Raw genomic sequence first — 19,076 nt, forward strand, 5'->3', positions numbered from 1 at the left:
TTGCCACTAATGAGAATGTTTTTATTTCATCTTCATTTTTGAAAAATGATTTTGCTGAATATGAGAGTCTAGGTTGGCCTTTTCTTTTTCTGACAGCACTTTAAAATATTTTTCCATTCTCTTTTGGTCTTTTCCACTAGCTTTGTTACTGTTTCTGATGAGAAGTGATACCAGGATTTCCTCTGTATATAATGTGCTTTTCGTTCTGTCTGCTTTTTTAGATCTCTTTACCTTTGTTTTTCAGGAGCTTGACTATGTTGTGCATAAGTGAGTGTGTGTGTACGTGTGTGTGTGTTTTGTTCTCCACTTGTGGTTCACTGAAACTTTCGGATCCATGGAGTGATGTATTTTTATAATTTGGGGGAAAAATTGCATTATCCCTTTGAATTTCTTCTGTTCCATTTTCTTACTCCTTTACTTCTGGCACTCAACTTATATGTATATCAGACTCCTAGATATTTTTCCCAGAAATTTAAGATGTTCTGTTTCATTTTTCATTCTTTTTCCTCTTGGCATTTCAATTCAAATAATTGTCACTGACTTGTCTTCAAGTTTACTTATTTTTCCTCTACCATATCCAATGTGCTGTTGAGCCTATTGCTTGAATTCTTAATTTTGATACCATATTTTTCTTTTATAGTAATTTCTTTTAACTTTTGTTTATAGTTTCCATCTCTTCTAAAATTCTTCCTGTTTTCTATTTTGTCTTTTTCAAGATCTCTTTTTAATATTTATCATAATTACTTTATTTTTTTAAAGATTTATTTATTTGAGAGAGAGAGAGAGCAAGCAGGGGGAGAGGCAGAGGAAGAGGGAGGGAATCTCAAGTAGACTCCCCGCTGAGCACAGAGCCCAATGCAGGGTTTGATCTCATGACCTGAGCTGGAATCAAGAGTCAGATGCTTAACCGACTGAGCCACCCAGGCGCCTCTATCATAATTACTTTAAAATCACTATCTTTTAATTATGGGATATTTTACAGTATGAGATAGCTCTTAATCTGTTTCTGTTCATGGTTTTCCTCTCTGGCCATGAATCAGATTTTCTTGCTTCTTCTATGTCTTACATTGTTTGATTATATGGCCAGACATTATGTGTAAGAGAATAATAGAGATTGAAGTAGATACTATGGTGATCCTTCTTTGGGCAGGTCATCAGTGTAAGACTATTAGGCAATCTAATCTAGACTTTGAACTGAATCTGGACTTTTTTGCAGCTTTAGTTAAATTCAATAGATCTCTAGTTTGAATTTAATTTTTTTTTTTTTTTTTTGCGCAACATCAGGACTTCTCTCTCTCTTTTTTTTTAAAGATTTTATTTATTTGAGAGAGAGAATGAGAGAGAGAGAGAGCACAAGAGGGGGGAGTGGAAAAGGGAGAAGCAGACTCCCCGCTGAGCAGGGAGGCCGATGCAGGACTCCATCCCGGGACTCCAGGATCATGACCTGAGCTGAAGGCAGTTGCCCAACCAACTGAGCCACCCAGGCGCCCTTTTTTTTTTTTTTTTTTTTTTAAAGAACATCAGGACTTTTCATTCAGCCATGCTTAGTATCTGAGCTCTGCCCAGATTCTGGAGTCTTTGTATTCCGTAGCCTAGTTGCCAGCTTTTAGAAACACTTCAGGGAGTGTTTCTCTTGGTTCTGCCACACTGTCACCATTCTTTGGTATATATTCCTTATGCACTTGGTGGAAACCTGTGAGAAAATGTTAGCCTAGGGTAGGTGCAGACTCACTGTTGGCTGGGGACTTCTTGGGATTCCAATCTGAATGTCCTGCTATCAGAGGCTTGTTAAATTTTGGTTGGATTCCCCTTGCCGTTATCAAGGGTGCATTCCTCCTCTTCCTGCTCTGCCAGAAATAGAAGCAGCTCATTACTTTTTGTTTTTTAGTTTACTTTGGTTTGTGTCCTAAGCCCTTTTATCAGTTAAATAAAGCCATGATTTAGTTTTTTAGCTTTTTTAGCTTGTTGGCAATAGTGTTGGAGTAATAGTCTCATTACTATGTATAATCTAACTGGAAGTGAAAGTCTCTTGCTTTTCTATTCACTATCTTAGATAGGTAAGGGAAAATTCAGAAGATTCCACCTGGTTTCCTTCACTGCAACTGCTCTTATCTAACATGTCAAGGAATTAATGTGTTAATTCTGCCATGCACTAAGTATATTCATTCATGGTCCAGAGAAATGACCATTGGATGAGTCCATGAATTAACTGGATCCAGTGGATCTGCCATGAATCAAATCTAGGCCAGAACACCATGTATTATGTAATTCCCATATGCTTCCATTCTAACAGTTGGACTCTAATGGCACTTCAAGTCCCTGGGTGTCAATTTCAACTTAGATCATTTATCTAAGACTCCTAAAACAAAACATAACAAAAACAACAAATCAAACTGTATTCCTTCCCCCAAGTTTACTCGTACCCAAGTATCTGGGCTTAGGAGCCTTTGGGGAAGGATTAGAAGAATTCTTCTTGTATATACTTGCCAGACTTTGCACGGCTCTTTCTCACAGCACTTCTCTCTCTAGACTACATTATTCTCTAACTCTTTAAAGGGACAATAAAATGGAAAATTGCAGGACACCAAGAGACATAACATGCTAAAGATCTTTTTAATCCATTTATACCCTGTCAAATAGAATACTGAGCAATACTGAGATGTTTCATTGCTGTTTCCAGTCCTTTACCTAAAGGTAGGATTCTTCAAGTTTTGAAGAATTCTAGGCCATGAATTGACATTACCCTCTCAGTGTTGGGAGTGGAGTATGAGCAGAGAGGTTCTTGAAACTTCCAACTGAGTCTCTGCTGTATTGAAGTGCTATCTCCCAAAGGAGATGTTATGACCCCTTTTTTTGACTTCCTCTGGGATGCCAAATTCCAGCAAATGCTTTGGGTAACCTGGAATCTAGTCGTCACTCATTTCCTCTTGCTAATTTCTACTAAACAGGGACACTAGAGGGAAAGTGTCTTCCTATTCTCCAGAAGAAAGACAAAGACTGGGTTTGCATAATTTCTAAACAAAGAGGGACTTGTAATAAGAAATTTATAAATATTATATGTTCTCTTTCTTTGTTGCAATATGTAGTCTGTCTTTTGGGAAAGAAGCCCACAAATCTTAAAGCCATGGAACCTAGTACAGTCCCAATCTATTAATTCCATTTCCTTCCCAGGGGGGAATGGTAGTTATATATTGCTTATTAACAAACATTCTGTGAGCATCTACAGTCACCCATGCATTGTTCCAAGTAGTGGAGATACTTTTGTTAAAAGTGACAAAAGCTTTTATGGGGGTTACAGTCTAGTGAGGGGAGGCAGTCAATAAATAAGTTAATATGTGAGATGGTGTTAAGTGCTATGGAGAAAAATAAAACAAGAACAAGGGAGAGAGCTTCTGGATTGGAACTGGTGGTGGTTGTAATTTTAACTAAGGTAGTTAGGAAAGAGCTCATGAAAAAGGTGACATTAAAGATTCTCTGTGGGAGGGTAGCAAGGAGTCTGAAGGCCCAATAAAGGGAATTTTTCCAAACATCTCCCATTACACCTAAGTTAGCAGTAAATTGGGACCCAAATGCAGGTATTAGGATCCCTTGTCTCCTGCATTTTCCACTATGTGACACTGTTCTAAGGACCTATATGGGATTCACTGAAGCACTATATCAAGTAATGTGGTGTAGCTGTGAACTGTTGGCAAACAGGAGTTGCAAACAAATTAGCTAAACAAGTCCTCATTGATTACCTACTGTTCAGAGAAGATCACAGGTTCCCTAGGGATCTCAGAGAAACACACACTGGATTTCCTGCCTTCAATAAGCTGACAACATGGGGTGGGGGTGGGGGCAAAGCACAAACCAATCAAGCAGATGTTTTGATGATACATCTGAACAGGGCAGTCGCAGAACTACAACCAGGGATGCTCTGAGGGCAGTGTCTTTTGCCAAAATCCAAATGACGTTTTTCACAGGCTTGCTGTGAAGAAAGACAATTCTGTTCACTCACCTTCTTTTCAGCCTTGCTCACACACATGGATTATCATACTGTCAACAGTAAAATCTAATAAGAAGGGTGGCAATATATTGTCTTTTGTTAGCTGGCTGAAACCCAAGGACTGTGGTTGTTGAATACAGAAGGGCAGACAGATGGAAGTTTCACGCTGTCCTGTAATTGCAAAGTAGCCTTAACTTTAAGATCCCTTTTCAGAACAGCATCTATTACCTGTGGCTAAGTTGGGATGGTACATTTTAAAATAATACGGAATAGACCTACTGGTGAAATTTAATTGTTACCAATTAGATCTAGCAGAAGGAGAATTTATATCAAGCACCATGACTTACCTAATTGGACTGCAGAAGTGAGGCTGTCATTATGCTCAGGAGAGCAAGTACTTGTTTTACAGATGCCAGTTTTTACACTGCATGAAAAATAGTGGCTGGAAACCAGGCATTATATTGCCTCCCCGTGTGGTGTACCATGGTGCCAGAAGTAACAAATATACAATTCAAAAGGTGTTAAAAAGTAGTCCCAGTAAAAGAAGAGAAATTCAGAAAGTCTAAGATATATCTACTTTGCAGCAAACCAGGCTGTTTATTTGATCCAACAATTCCATTAAGAAAATACCAGCCAAAACAGTGATTGTCCTTGTATTTTCATAAAAACTTATAATATCATTAAAACAGACTGGTATTTGTCTTTAGTATCCTGAAGAAGACTGTCTCAGTTTTGTTTTGTTTTGTTTTTTGTTTGTTTGACTTTACTTTCCTCAGTTTTAAGGAAAAAATATATTTATATTTATTTATTTTTAAAGATTTTATTTATTTATTTGTCAGAGAGAGCACAAGTGGGTGAGAGTGGGAGAGGGAGAAGCAGGCTCCCCGCTGAGCAAGGAGCCCGATGCGGGACTCCATCCCAGGACCCTGGGATCATGACCTGAGCTGAAGGCAGACGCTTAACCGACTGAGCCATCCAGGTGCCCCCCAAAAATATATTTACAGGAGTTCAAGTTTTATGGCACATTTAAACATTTCCCCCTTCATCCTGTTATCTGTTTAATGGCAATTATCAAAAGAAAAAGAATGATGGCTGTATTTGAGGTTGCAAAAAGCATTTGCTTGAAAAGTGATAAGAACTTAATATCGGGAGGCTCCTGACTGGCTCAGTCAGGAAGGCATGCTGCTCTTGATCTCAGGGTTGTGAGTTCAAGCCCCATATGGGGCATGGAGCCTACCTAAAATGAAAGAAAAAAAAAGAACTTAATATTTGGGGTTTTAGGGGCGCCTGGGTGGCTCAGTCATTAAGTGTCTGCCTTCAGCTGAGGTCATGATCCCAGGGTCCTGGGATCGAGTCCCACATCAGGCTCCCTGCTCCGCAGGAAGCCTGCTTCTCCCTCTCCCGCTCCCCCTGCTTGTGTTCCCTCTCTCGCTGTGTCTCTCTCTGTCAAATAAATAAATAAAATCTTTAAAAAAAAATATTTGGGGTTTTAAGCTTAATTCCATCCCTGATTTTGTGTTTATTTTTTCAATTAACATAAAATGGGCCCCATGGGTCCTATTTCTTAATATATATACACACACATATATATATACATACATGCATAATTTTCCTCATGTTACATATTTCTTAATTGAGAGACACTTGTGGGGTGCTATGTCTTCCTATTATTGAAATCTTATTAAGGATCTGCTTTTTGGAGTTTGAATTAATTAACTACTTACATTTAAAAGCCTTAAATACCTAGACTTGTCAATTAAAATTAGGTACAGCATTATTGGATTTTTATTGGAAACTTTATTTAAATTGTTTCAAGATAGTCTCCAACAGGTCACAGAAAAAGCGACTTCTAACTGCATCCAGATCAGAATCCCCTGGGGAAAGGACTTGTCTGTGCTTTATGGAATCAGGCACCATCCAAAGATTAGGTTTATTCTAATTTTCTATAGGCTTAGAATTTGTAGGTAAGCGGAAAGGTCAGTTCCATCACTCCTAAGGTTGTCTTAATGAACCACCATGAATTAGAATAAAAGGTTCTTTGGCCTCTCCCCTTGAGTCATTCTCTCTTCTGAGGGAGTAGCAGGAGATGGCCTGCTTACCAAGCCAGGGCCACGTTAGAAATAGAATTAGGCTGTGTTGTGATTAACAGGTTGTAAGTAAACAATAAGTTCAAATGTGGCATGTCACTGGTTGATAACGTGGCATGAGTTAGAAAAAACTATTCCTATGGTGGTTGGTGGTGTGGGATCTGTGAGTTGCAGAATTATTGCCAAAGGTGCTTGGTGATTGCCTTGCAACTTTTCTCTGCCCCTGCATCTCCCCCTCCCCACCTAGAGACCTAGAATGGGAAAGTGTGGGGAGCATAGGACAGGACATATTGTATCTACAGCAAAGAAAGAAACTTTATTAAGGCTCTGGAAAATAAGTGATGGGTTTCAAGTAATCTAAGGAACCAAGCACCCAACGGAAGGCTTGAAAGGAATGGTGCTGTAGCTGCCAGGAGCAAATGCAGGGGGGCCTAGAGAATGCTGGCTTTGAAGGATATCCAGGAGAGGGAGAGACTGGCAGCATGGGGAGTTTTCGTTTCTGATGGCAATAATTTAGGTTCATGCTGTTATTTGTATTTTCTCTTAAAAAAGAAACCTCTTCGTTGTTGTTCCTAATTAACTTGTGATCATAATGATAGCAGTCGAATAGGGCAAGCTCTTCCTATCCCTTCTTTTAGATCTTTCAGGGATGGCAGGGTAAAGGTGGGGATAGAAACTAGGGGTTGTAAAGGCTAGCAAAGTAGTTATTCCTCAAGGCTAATTAATTTGGGGGCTTGTGGCCCACATTTCAATGGTTGGTTTAGAAGGTTGCTGGTACACTAAGCCACTGGAGAAATGTTATCACTCGCAGCATGAGTGAAAAGGTGACATTTGGCAGAGAGAGAGCTGAACATGGTTTTCATCACTACTTCTCTTGTAGAATGTTATTTTACCAGTATCGGTGACAAAGTTTAGTTCAGGAAATGGGCCTTTGGAAACTATCTTTACTCTTACTATTTTTATAAGATGCAGTAGGGGAAATTGCCCAGATGGAAGAATAATAGGGAACAGGCTTCACCATAGTATGAGTTTCCTCCCTATACTCAGCCATTCCTGGCAACACCTTAGTTAAGGTGCATATATTGGGTGGGGGGTGGGGGAAGAGGAATAAAAAGCACAAGGAGTTACGGAAAACATGAGACCTAGGATAGAGAAGGAAGAGTGTGTGTAAGGTAATGGTTGCTAACAGTTACTATGCATTTACCTGGCAGGTGCTGTTCCAAGTGTTTTACATATATTAACACACTTAATCTTTATTTATTTATTTTAAATATTGACTTAAGTAATCTCTACACCTGACGTGGGGCTCGAACTCACAACCCCAACATCAAGGGTTGCACGCTCTTCCACTGAGCCAGCCAGGTGCTCCCAACACATTCAGTCTTTATAACAGCACCATAATGTAGGTACTGTTATAATTTCTGTTTTCCATATGACGAAACAGACACAGAGAAGTTATACAATTTGCTTATAGTCATATAGCTAGTAATGGGCAGAGTCAGGATTAGATGCAAGGAAATTCCAAAAGCCAGGCTCTCAGTCACTTCACTACATTGCTACAAAGCACAGGACACAGATGTGGACTCACAGGGCTAAGGCAGTGGGGATGTTTCAGGGAAGGGCAATGGGGGCTGCATCAAATGGGAGCCCAGTTGGGGTGTGATGTATACCTGCCTCTCAGGGGTGTCAAATACAAGATTTCTGCCAGGGTGACAAATTGCATCAAGGGGTCTCCCAGGTCCTTTTTGAGTCCAAGATTCTGTGACCCTTTAATTGGCCTGGAAGAATGAAATACAAAGTGAAAAGGGGCTGATGAATGGGTGGGCAGTATGCACTAAGGTGTTGGACAGATCTTTTGACCAGGAATGGGTGAATCACAGAACTTAGGTTCACAGAAGGCAGTTCTCTATCTGATGCATCTGTCTTTGCTATGCCTGGCAAGCGGGTAAGACTTTGCTGGAACTAACTTCCAAGAGCCCACTGCTCTGTTTCTGTTTCCCTGCATAGCTGTCGCGGTTTCTAAGTTCCTCTTTAACAGTGGCTGATGTCTCTGAAACCTCTACCTCTCAGGACAATTAGAGCAAGCTTAATCTCTGGTCTACAAAAGGTTTTCAATCTTTGTTTCCTCTTTTCTTCCTGGTGAATTCTTCCCAGTATCTTCGGTTTTCTTCTGAATGTGAAATGACATGAGGTCATTCATCATCCTGCTAATTTCTTCTGAGTAGTCTTTAGTTTGGTAGGAGCCTTGGGGAAGGTGGCACCTGAATTGAATTTAACACCTTAGGTGTGGTCTGACTGGCTTGGGGGAACACTAGACAATCACCGCCTTCCTTGTGGACTTCCTTGACAAAGACTGCTATCTCATCAGCTCCTGGACATCTCTTTAGAGTTGACTTGGAGTGAGCTTATAATCAATGAAAACCTATAATCATTTTTAATCATGTATTTCTCATCCAATATTTAAACTTATTTTAAACTAAGGACATGATGTTACATATTTCTGTGACATATTTCATCATTTAGGTTTATTCTCTTGTTTAGTCTTTTTGGATATTGGTTCTGTCACATGCAAGTAACTGCATCCAAGGTCTGTTTTCTTCAAAGTTTGGTTAACATGACATCAGTGTCTCATCTAAATGATTAAAACAAATGGTGAAAAGGCAGGTCAGAGCCTTGTGGTCTCACCCTAGGAGCTCTCATCAGAAGCAGTTTTTGTTCTCTTCGGAAAGCTAAAGCATTCTAAAAGTCAGGACAAGCCGCTGTTCTGAATTTTAGCCAAAAAAAATACCAGAAGATGTCTGGAAAAGCCCCTTTATGACTTTTACATCTTTTTAAAAGATTTTGTTTATTTATTTGAGAGAGAGAGAGAGAGAGAGAAAGCACAAGCGGGAGGTAAGAGTGGGGAGAGAGAGAGAAGTAGACTCCCTGCTGAGCAGGGAGCCTGACCTTGGGTTCAGTCCCAGAATCCTGAGATCAGGACCTGAGCTGAAGGCAGCTGCTTAACCAACTGAGCCACCCAGGCACCCCTATGACTTCTACATCTTATCTGTGCACCTGTGTATAGGTCTACATCTGGGATGAATCACTTTATACATGGGTTTGTGGGTCTTGAGTGGGAACTTGTTCTCCCAGCATTTGTCTCTCCAAATTCCCTCTTGTAAGGACACTAGTCATATTGGATTAAGGGCCCACTCTACTCCACTATGACCTCATCTCAACTAAATACTCTTGCAGTGACCCTATTTCCAAATAAGGTCACATTCTGAGGTCATAGGGAATAGGGGTTCAACATACAAATTTTGGGAGACAGAATTCAACCCATAACATGTGATGAACATGTGATAGGCTGCCCTGACCCCCTTCAGCTGCTGAAGATACTGCTGGAAGAGGGTCTGCAGTCTGCCTCAAAACACTGAGCAATGAGTGGGTATAGTTTCTCAGCACCTTTTCCCCAACTTGGATATTTCTGAATGGCCATCCCAGCTGCAGAGCTTCCTGTGGGGTCAGATGGGGACTTCATTGGAACCATCCCATCCCACCTTCTCCCTTTGCTTCTGACCCCTCCCTTACACAGAAGGTGATCCAAAGACCATTTCCTGGTAACCTTCTGCAGGCTAATCACTGTTTCAGAGTCAGCTTCCAATGTGGTATTTATCAAAAACTCCCAAAATTTCAAAGAAACTTGCTCATGAGCCACTATTTGAACCGATGTATAAAGCTGGCCTATGCCACAGATAATTTTTTCTATCACTTTTCAAATTGCTGAATCTATCAGTCTCTTATCTTGCTTTCTGGGTCATCCCTAATGCACTACACAGCATCTGGTTTTATCATAAAAGTGTGTGGTTAGGTGGATTTATTTATTTTTTTATTTTTTTATTTTATTTTTTTAAAGATTTTATTTATTTGACAGAGAGAGACACAGCGAGAGAGGGAACACAAGCAGGGGGAGTGGGAGAGGGAGAAGCAGGCTTCCCACAGAGCAGGGAGCCCGATGTGGGGCTCGATCCCAGGACCCTGGGATCATGACCCGAGCCGAAGGCAGACGCTTAACGACTGAGCCACCCAGGCGCCCCGGTTAGGTAGATTTAAAATGTTGTATGCGGAGAGGGAAGGAAGACTGATAGCACAGTAGTAAGGAATAAAAATGTCAGTTTTTTTACAAATTGATCAGCTGCCCCAATTGTTAAAAATGCCAACTGGTGGTATGAAACCATCATTTTCTCTGTAAATTGTTATAAAAATTACAATGTGTAGGCTGATTTTCAACCCAGATGAAAAACTATGGTTTATATACAGAAACATGGGAGGATGTATGGGTCAATAAAGAGAGACTTTTGAGGTAGCTGGGCTCAGGCTACAGGCTAGTGCTGCCATTTTCCAGCAGTGGGACCTTGGGACACCTTTCATTTCCTCATGAGAGAATTGCAGAATTGTGTGGATTAGGGGTGCCTGGGTGGCTCAGTCATTGAGCATCTGCCTTCGGCTCAGGTCATGATCCCAGGGTCCTGGGATCAAGCCCTGCATCAGGCTCCCTGCTCTGCGGGAGGCCTGCTTCTCCCTCTCCCACTCCCCCTGCTCGTGTTCCCTCTCTCTCTGTCAAATAAATAAATAAAATTAAAAAAAAAAAAAAAGAATTGTGTGGATTAGAGAAAGTGTATATAAGGTACCTAGTAGGTTCTTGGCATCTACTAGAACATCAATAAATTGTATTCAAATAACAGTAATAATAATATAAATAATAACAATAATAAGTACTTTATTTGGAAGTAGAATTTTGGAAGTAGAAATTATTTCAAGTGGCTCCTATATGTATTTAAAATATATTCTAAGGGCGCCTGGGTGGCTCAGTCGTTAAGCGTCTGCCTTCGGCTCAGGTCATGATCCCAGGGTCCTGGGATCGAGCCCCATATCGGGCTCCCTGCTCCGCAGGAAGCCTGCTTCTCCCTCTCCCACTCCCCCTGCTTGTGTTCCCTCTCTCACTGTGTCTCTCTCTGTCAAATAAATAAAATCTTTAAAAAAAAAAAAATATATATATATATATATATATATTCTAAAATGAACATAACAGTGTATAGATTATTCTAGAAACATGGCTTATGTTGGCTCATACTTTTAAGATCCTTCTGCTGAAATCGTCTCTGCACCAGCAATGCCAAGATTATGCTGAAGGATCTGTTTTTTGTGTGTGTAGTGTTTCAAATAGCATCTTCACATCCAGTTTCCTGAATTGTCATTTCAACAGTTTGCAGTGAAAGAAGTAAACTATCACTTGAAAAGATGTATTATATAAAATGTGTTTCTAAGAAACTTGAATTTATTTGACAAATTTTGTTGGGTCTCAGTTTGCTAATGAAAAAACATTATTTCATGTAAGTAGCTTTCTCAAGAATTGAAACTTCTCCATTAAGTGCTAAAGATTTCATATGGCACCAGGTTTTTAAAGGTTTTTAAAAGAACACCTAAAAGCACCAATGAACAGCTTATTCTGCCTGTGTGTTCAAAATTAGAATAAAGCTTGTGACAGTATCATCTATGCACTGACATTATTATTAAAGGTCCTTAACCTTATTATGGAACATTTGAACAATACTTGTTCATCCCAGAATCACGTAAGAAAGATCGTTGGGTTTCAAGGTTTTCAGGTACTTTTTTCTTTTCTTTAAACCAAAAGTGATGTTGGCAAAGACAAGGAGTAGAGTGACAAAAGCAGATAGTACCTGTGGAGATAAGTTCTCATGTTATCATTAATCGTGATGTGTCTTTAAACACGGGTAATTTTTTTCATACACGTATTTTTTTTTAAAGCAAAGTACTTGCATAAAATTGCTTTTTTCCCTTTGGAATTCGCTTAACCCTTTGAGAGGTTGTAAAATAACCTGTTACATGAACTTGTGGTGGATATTTCAGTAGTGTCTCACATTGCATCAAGTGAGGAACATGGGGTTTAATCAGGGCATTGCTAGGTTTAATATGCGCTCACATACCCCAGTGTGCCTGGGAACCACAGCTATTACATTTTTGAGAACGTAACATTCTGATCTATCTCTCCACCTTATTTGTTAGTTTCTTAAATATTTAGACATGTATAAAGAAGACAGAAGTGGTGCAGTTGTGCCATCCAGATACCTCCAGTCGAACTTTTTAATAAAAAAAAAATACTACAGTCACATGATTAGAAAGTTACAATAGGGCTCTCGATGTATTGGTAATGTATAGTATTGGTAATGTTGTAAGATGTGTGATTCTCAGGCATTCATTTTATTATTATGCTGCAAAATATATGTGAATCTTATATATATAGTTTTTTATGCATCCAGTGTTACATGGAGGACAATCTTTAACTCTCCCTCAAATAAATGAACAAGAAATGGGGTGCCTGGGTGGCTCAGTTGGTTAAGCATCTGACTCTTCATTTCAGCTCAGGTTGTGATGGTGAGATTGAGCCCCGTGTCAAGTTCCATGCTGGGCATGCAGTCTGCTTAATATTCTCTCTCTCCCTCTTCCTCTGCCTCTCTCCCCACACCCCCTGTTCATGCACTCTTTCTAAAAAAAAAAAAATAATAATAATAAATAAAATAAAATCAAAATAAATGAACAACAAAAATAGACTGAAATAAAAAGCATAAAATTCTTCTATCCCTAGGTACTCTATTTTTTTTAATTTTATTTTATTTTATTATGTTATGTTAGTCACCGTATAATACATCATTAGTTTTTGATGTAGTGATCCACGATTCATTGTTTTCATATAACACCAGTGCTCCGTGCAGTACATGCCCTCCTTGATACCCATCACCGGGCTAACCCATCCCCCCACCCCCCTCTCCTCTAAAACCCTCAGTTTGTTTCTCGGAGTCCATAGTCTCTCATGGTTCATCTCCCCCTCCGATTTCCCCCCCTTCATTTTTCCCTTCCTTCTCCTGATGTCCTCCATGCTATTCCTTATGTTCCACAAATAAGTGAAACCATATGATAATTGACTTTCTGTGCCTGACTTATTTCACTTAGCATAATCTCCTCCAGTCCCATCCATGTTGATGTAAAAGTTGGGTATTCATCCTTTCTGATGGCTGAGTAACATTCCATTGTATATATGGACCACATCTTCTTTATCCATTCATCTATTGAAGGGCATCTCGGCTCTTTCCACAGTTTGGCTACTGCGGACACTGCTGCTATGAACTGCATATGGCCCTTCTTTTCACTACATCTGTGTCTTTGGGGTAAATACCCAGTAGTGCAATTTCTGGGTCATAGGGTAGCTCTATTTTTAATTTTTTGAGGCACCTCCACACTGTTTTCCAAAGTGGCTGTACCAACTTGCATTGGTGTGTAAGAGGGTTCCCCTTTCTCCACAGCCAACAGTGTAAGAGGGTTCCCCTTTCTGCACAGCCTCTTCAACATTTGTTGTTTCTTGCCTTGTCAATTTTTGCCATTCTAACTAGTGTAAGGTGGTATCTCAATGTGGTTTTGATTTGAATTTCCCTGATGGCTAATGATGATGAACATTTTTTCATGTGTCTGTTACCCATTTGTATGTCTTCTTTGGCGACATGTCTGTTCATGTCTTCTGCCCATTTTTTGACTTGATTATTTGTTTTTTGGGTGTTGAGTTTGAGAAGTTCTTTATAGATCTTGGATACCAGCCCTTTTTCTGTAGTGTCATTTGCAAATATCTTCTCCCATTCTGTGGGTTGCCTCTTTGTTTTGCTGACTGTTTCCTTTGCTGTGCAGAAGCTTTTTATCTTGATGAAGTTCCAAAAGTTCATTTCTGCTTTTGCTTCACTAGCCTTTGGAGATGTATCTTGAAAGAAGTTGTTGTGGCCGATGTCAAAGAGGTTACTACCTATGTTCTCCTCTAGGATTTTGATGAATTCCTGTCTCACTTTGAGGTCTTTCATCCATTTTGAGTTTATCTTTGTGTATGGTGTTAGAGAATGGTCGAGTTTCATTCTTCTGTATATAGCTGTCCAATTTTCCCAGCACCATTTATTGAAGAGACTGTCTTTTTTCCATTGCATATTTTTTCCTGCTTTGTCATTATTTGACCATAGAGTTGAGGGTCCATATCTGGGTTCTCTATTCTGTTCCATTGGTCTATATGTCTGTTTTTGTGCCAGTACCATGCTGTCTTGGTGATCACAGCTTTGTAATATAGCTTGAAATCAGGCAATGTGATACTCCCAGCTTTTTCTTTTTCAACATTTCCTTGGCAATTCGGGATCTTTTCTGATTCCATACAAATTTTAGGATTGTTTGTACCAGCCCTTTGAAAAATGTCAGTGGAATTTTGATTGGGATGGCGTTGAAGGTATAGATTGCTGTGGGTAGCATAGACATTTTAACAATGTTTATTCTTCTGTTCTATGGGCATGGAATGTTTTTCCATCTTTTTGTGTCTTCTTCAATTTCTTTCATGAGTGTTCTGTAGTTCCTAGAGTACTAGTACTAGTACTAGAGTACAAACTACCGTTTTGCCAATTTCTAGTGTATCTTTCTTGAAAATGTTCCAAGCATTTAATATATGTATTTTAGGGGTGCCTGGGTGGCTCAGTCATTGGGCGTCTGCCTTCAGCTCGGGTCATGATCCCGGGGTCCTGGGATTGAGCTCTGCATCGGGCTCCCTGCTCAGCAAGAAGCCTGCTTCTCCCTCTCCCACCCCCCCTGCTTGTGTTCCTGCTCTCACTGGGTCTCTCTCTGTCAAATAAGTAAATAAAATATTTTTAAATAAAAAATAATAAAATATGTATTTTAAATATTCTTTTTATTGGAATGTAAAGACAGCATAAGGCTGCCAGGGAGTCAGGCTCCAGAGCTAGAAAATCTGGGCTGGAATCCTGTCTCCTCCAATGACATTATGTGACCTTGAATAAATTATTTAATCTCTCTGTGGCTTCAGTACTTTCATCTGTAAAATGGAGCTAATAAGCCTCAGAGGGTTGCTTTTAGGATTGAATGTGTTATGTTAAACACACTCCTGGCATATCGCATTCAGGAAATGTGAACTACAATTACTGCTTATGCCAAACAGATTGCTTTTTCAGTTTTACTGAGGTATAATTGACAAATAAAATTGTAAGATATTTACAGTATACAACAATTTAAAGTTGATATATGTATACATTGGGAAAGGATTAATTCACACATCCATCACATCACATAATGGCCTTTTTTTTGGTGAGAACATTTAAGTTCTACTCTTTTAGCAAATTTCAATTATACAATACAGTGTCACCAACCTGTAGTTATTGTGTCATAACATTAGATCCTTGGTCCTTATTTATCTTATAACTTAAAGTTTGTACCCCTTTATCAGCCTGCACTTATTTCACTCACCCGCTAGCCCCTGGCAACCACTTTTCTACTCCCTGTTTTAGGAGTTTGACCTTTTTTTTTTTTTGGATTTCATACATAAGTAATGCCATGCAGTATTTGTTTTCTCTGTAGGGCTTATTTCACTTAGCATTATGCTCTCTAGTTTCATCCATGTTGTAAATGAAAGGATTTCATCCTTTTTAAAGGTTGAATAATACTCCACTATATATGTATGTACCACATTTTCTTGATCCATTCATCCATTAATGGGCACTTAGGTTTTGACACATTTTGGCTATTGCGAATAATGATGCAATGAACATGAAAGTACAGTTATCTCTTTGAGAAAATGGTTTTGTGTCCTTTGGATATATACCCAGAAGTGGGATTGCTGGATCACCTGGTAGTTCTATTTTTCATTTCTTGAGGAACCTCCGTACTGTATTCCATAGTGGCTGTACCTGTTTGCATTCCCACCAACAAATCACAAGGGCTCCCTTTTCTCTACATCCACGCCAGCATTTGTTGTCTCTCTCTTTTTGATAAGAGCCATCCTAACAAGCATGAGGTGATATCTCTTTGTGGTTTTGATTTGCATTTCTCTGATGATTAGTGATGCTGAGCATTTTTTGATGTACCTGTCAGTCATTTGTATGTCCTCTTTGGAAAAATTTTGAGTTGATTTTTGTGTGTGGTGTAAGATAGGAGTCCAGTTTCATTTTTTTGCAGGTGGCCATCCAGTTTTCCCAACACTGTTTGGTGAAGAGACTATTTGGTGAAGAGGACACTATTTGGTGTATATTTTTGGCTCTTTTGTTAAAATGAATTGGCCATATAAGCACAGGTTTATTTCTGTGCTCTCTGCATTGTTCCATTGATCTATGTGTCTTTATGCCAATACCATACTGTTTTTTTAAGATACTGGAACTTGGGTAAACTTATTTCTTTGACAATTTACTTAAAAATATAAAAGTATAAATTTGAAGGAAGAAATATTACAAAAATTAATGATAACATCTTGTGCATGAATTTTCTCATTTCTTTTTTTTAAAGGCTTAAAATGTATTTTAATAAGTTGGTGCTGCATTACGGTTCCATTTCTCAGAAAAACTCCAAAGATATCAGGGACAAATCAAACATGGTACACCAATAAAAAAAAATGCACAGCATAACTACCCAAGATAAGCAAGGGTAAGAGCTACTATCCGACCTTTAGCACATAGTAACCCTGTTCCCAAGATTGTAATAGGCCTATCAAGAAAATCTGTGAACAGCAACATCATAGACACAAAAGGGCCGTTCCTGGGTCGTCCTTACTGGAGAAAAAAGTTGGAGGCAACTTAACACAAGATTTTTTAAAGATACACTAAAATGAAAATCTGTAAGAGAAAATGTCTTCCTTAGGACATGAAGGGGTAATATATGGGATATAACAGAACCGTATGTATGTTGTCTGTAACTTCTGTGGCCATTGGCCTGAATTCCCACCTGTGAGTGAATGGAACAATGGGGCTAAGGTCATTGGGGGATGTTTGTTTTTGTGGTGTATGCGGCAGTGTCTCTGGGGTTGGAGGGTATAAGAATGAGAAAGCAAATACAACAGGATGGACAAAGAATGGAATGATCAAGATTAATGGGGGCTCTAACTGGATCCATTTTGCCATAGTTCCTCCCCAACCCACCCCACCTCACCCCACCGCAGGCCCTTAACAATCACACATGAGACTTCAGAAATGCACCACACAGAATCAATTAGTTAAAACAATGTACCACACAGAACTGATTTGTTAAATATCGCCCCTCCCTTACCCTCAGCCTCCAGCAAACACCCTCAGAGTAGTACAGGCAAGGAAGACCTAACTATTGGGAGAAATCCCTAACACTTTTCCAGGGCAGAATTCAGGCTAGTCCAAAAAAGGTCCTTCTTTTAAGGGTTTTGGGGGAACTAGACTTTGAAATTTTTATTAGTATCGGAGACATTCGTTTGGAGCAAATTCAGCTCCAGGAGCTGCATGGATGAATGCAGGAGGGGTTCCACCAATTGCCCCAATTCCTTCCATTGCAGCAGCTTGGCCAAAGCGTTCAGTTGTTGGTGGGATCGATCCCAAGGTTCCATCTGGCATCATGGTGACAGGTCCTGGAGGAGCTGGGGTACCAGCTGGTACTGGAGCAGGGGGAATGGCGCCTCTGTTGTTGATGCCCATAGCACCTCCCACAGCCCCTGGCCCATCCCTATCTCCTGTTCTCTTGCGTCAGGGCATGTTCCCTTGAATCCTTCCTGCTGTCGCTGCCTCATTTCTCCCTGTTGCCGCCGCATCTCTTCCTCACGGCGCCTGCCGTCCTCCTCCTGCTTGAGCTCCAGTTGCTTTCGTTATTGCCCTTCTTGGTTGTGCCGCTCTTCCATCCTCTGAAGTTCTTCTTGACGCCTCATCAAATCCTGTCTCATTAGCATGACGTGGTGCTCATGGCAAGCAGCCTCCATCTCCATCTCCGGCTTCTCACGAGCTTCTTGATGCTGCGGTCCACTTGGTCCTGCTGCTGCTTCTCCATCTCACTGAGTGCCTTCCAGCACGGGGCATGCTCACACTCAGAGGAGCCAGGCTGTGCAGATCTGGGTGGCTGCTCTCCCTCCTTGTGAAACTGCTGGTTCTTTATCACCAGCTTCCCTGGAAGTCCCTCTTCATCATCCAACTGTCCATGGGCTCCACGGTCACAGGCCAGGGCAACGTGGTTAGCAGGAATGAGCCTTCACTGCACCTGTCCAGAGCTTTCCGGGCAGTTGGCTTCCCTGAGAATTCAGCAGTGCCTTTTCCTGAGGGCCTTCCTCGATCATGCACGAGGACTACAGCCCTTTCCACCTGGCCAAACACCAAAAAGCCTTCCTCCAGCAGTTCATTGGGAACATACCAAGGAAGATTTCAGACTGTCAGGGATGTACTATGGCAGGCAAAGCGCACACGCAGCTGCTTTCCACGGAGCGGCATCTTGTCCAGCTCTACTTTGGCATCTCCCCTAGGGTTCGTGTTTCCAAGCGGATAAAACCAAAGCCCTTATCCTTATGACTGAGGACTTCGCCTGCCATCCCATATTTCTCAAGTTGTTTCCTCGTCTCCTCCTCAGTGATGTCAGGAGGAAGATTGCCCACAAAGAGCCGGCTACGTTGGGTGAAGTTCTTCTCTCCTAGTTTCCTAAAATTCTTCCGGTCAGTAGTCAAGCCTTAACTTTGGCTGCTGGCTTGTTGTCCATTTGCAGGTATCGGTGGCGGTGGTGGCAGCTGCTGGTGCTGCTGCTGGTGATGCTGATGATGCTTCCTTGGAGTATGGTTTTGCTCCTCCAAGTTAAAGGTTTTATTGCTCTGCATTTTTGCATCCTTCTACCGACTGTTCTCTCCTCAGAGTAACAGCGACACTACAGGGCCTCTACCATCTTAAGTCGAATTTTCTCATTTCTGTGTCTACTAAAAATAAAGCAAGTGGTTTGTAACCAAAATGTAATTTTTAAAATTTTAATTCAGTGTAGTTAACACACAATGTTATATTAGTCTCAGGTGTACAATATAGTGACTCAATAATTCCATATATTACACAGTGTTCATTAAGATAAGTGTACTCTTAATCCCCTTCACCTACTTCACTCATCTCCCCACCCACCTCCTCTCTGGTAACCATCTGTTTGTTCTCTATAGT

The 19,076-nt window shown here is 40.4% G+C and overlaps 1 pseudogene; it reads right to left on the bottom strand.

Annotated features, from left to right (window-relative positions):
• Positions 1 to 17,226: 17,226 nt before the first annotated feature.
• On the bottom strand, positions 17,227 to 18,751 carry LOC116630449 (annotated as a pseudogene).
• Between the last annotated feature and the right edge of the window lie 325 nt (positions 18,752 to 19,076).

Source organism: Phoca vitulina, unplaced genomic scaffold (genome assembly GCF_004348235.1).
Source record: "Phoca vitulina isolate PV1807 unplaced genomic scaffold, GSC_HSeal_1.0 scaffold4, whole genome shotgun sequence".
NCBI classification, from domain to species: domain Eukaryota; kingdom Metazoa; phylum Chordata; class Mammalia; order Carnivora; family Phocidae; genus Phoca; species Phoca vitulina.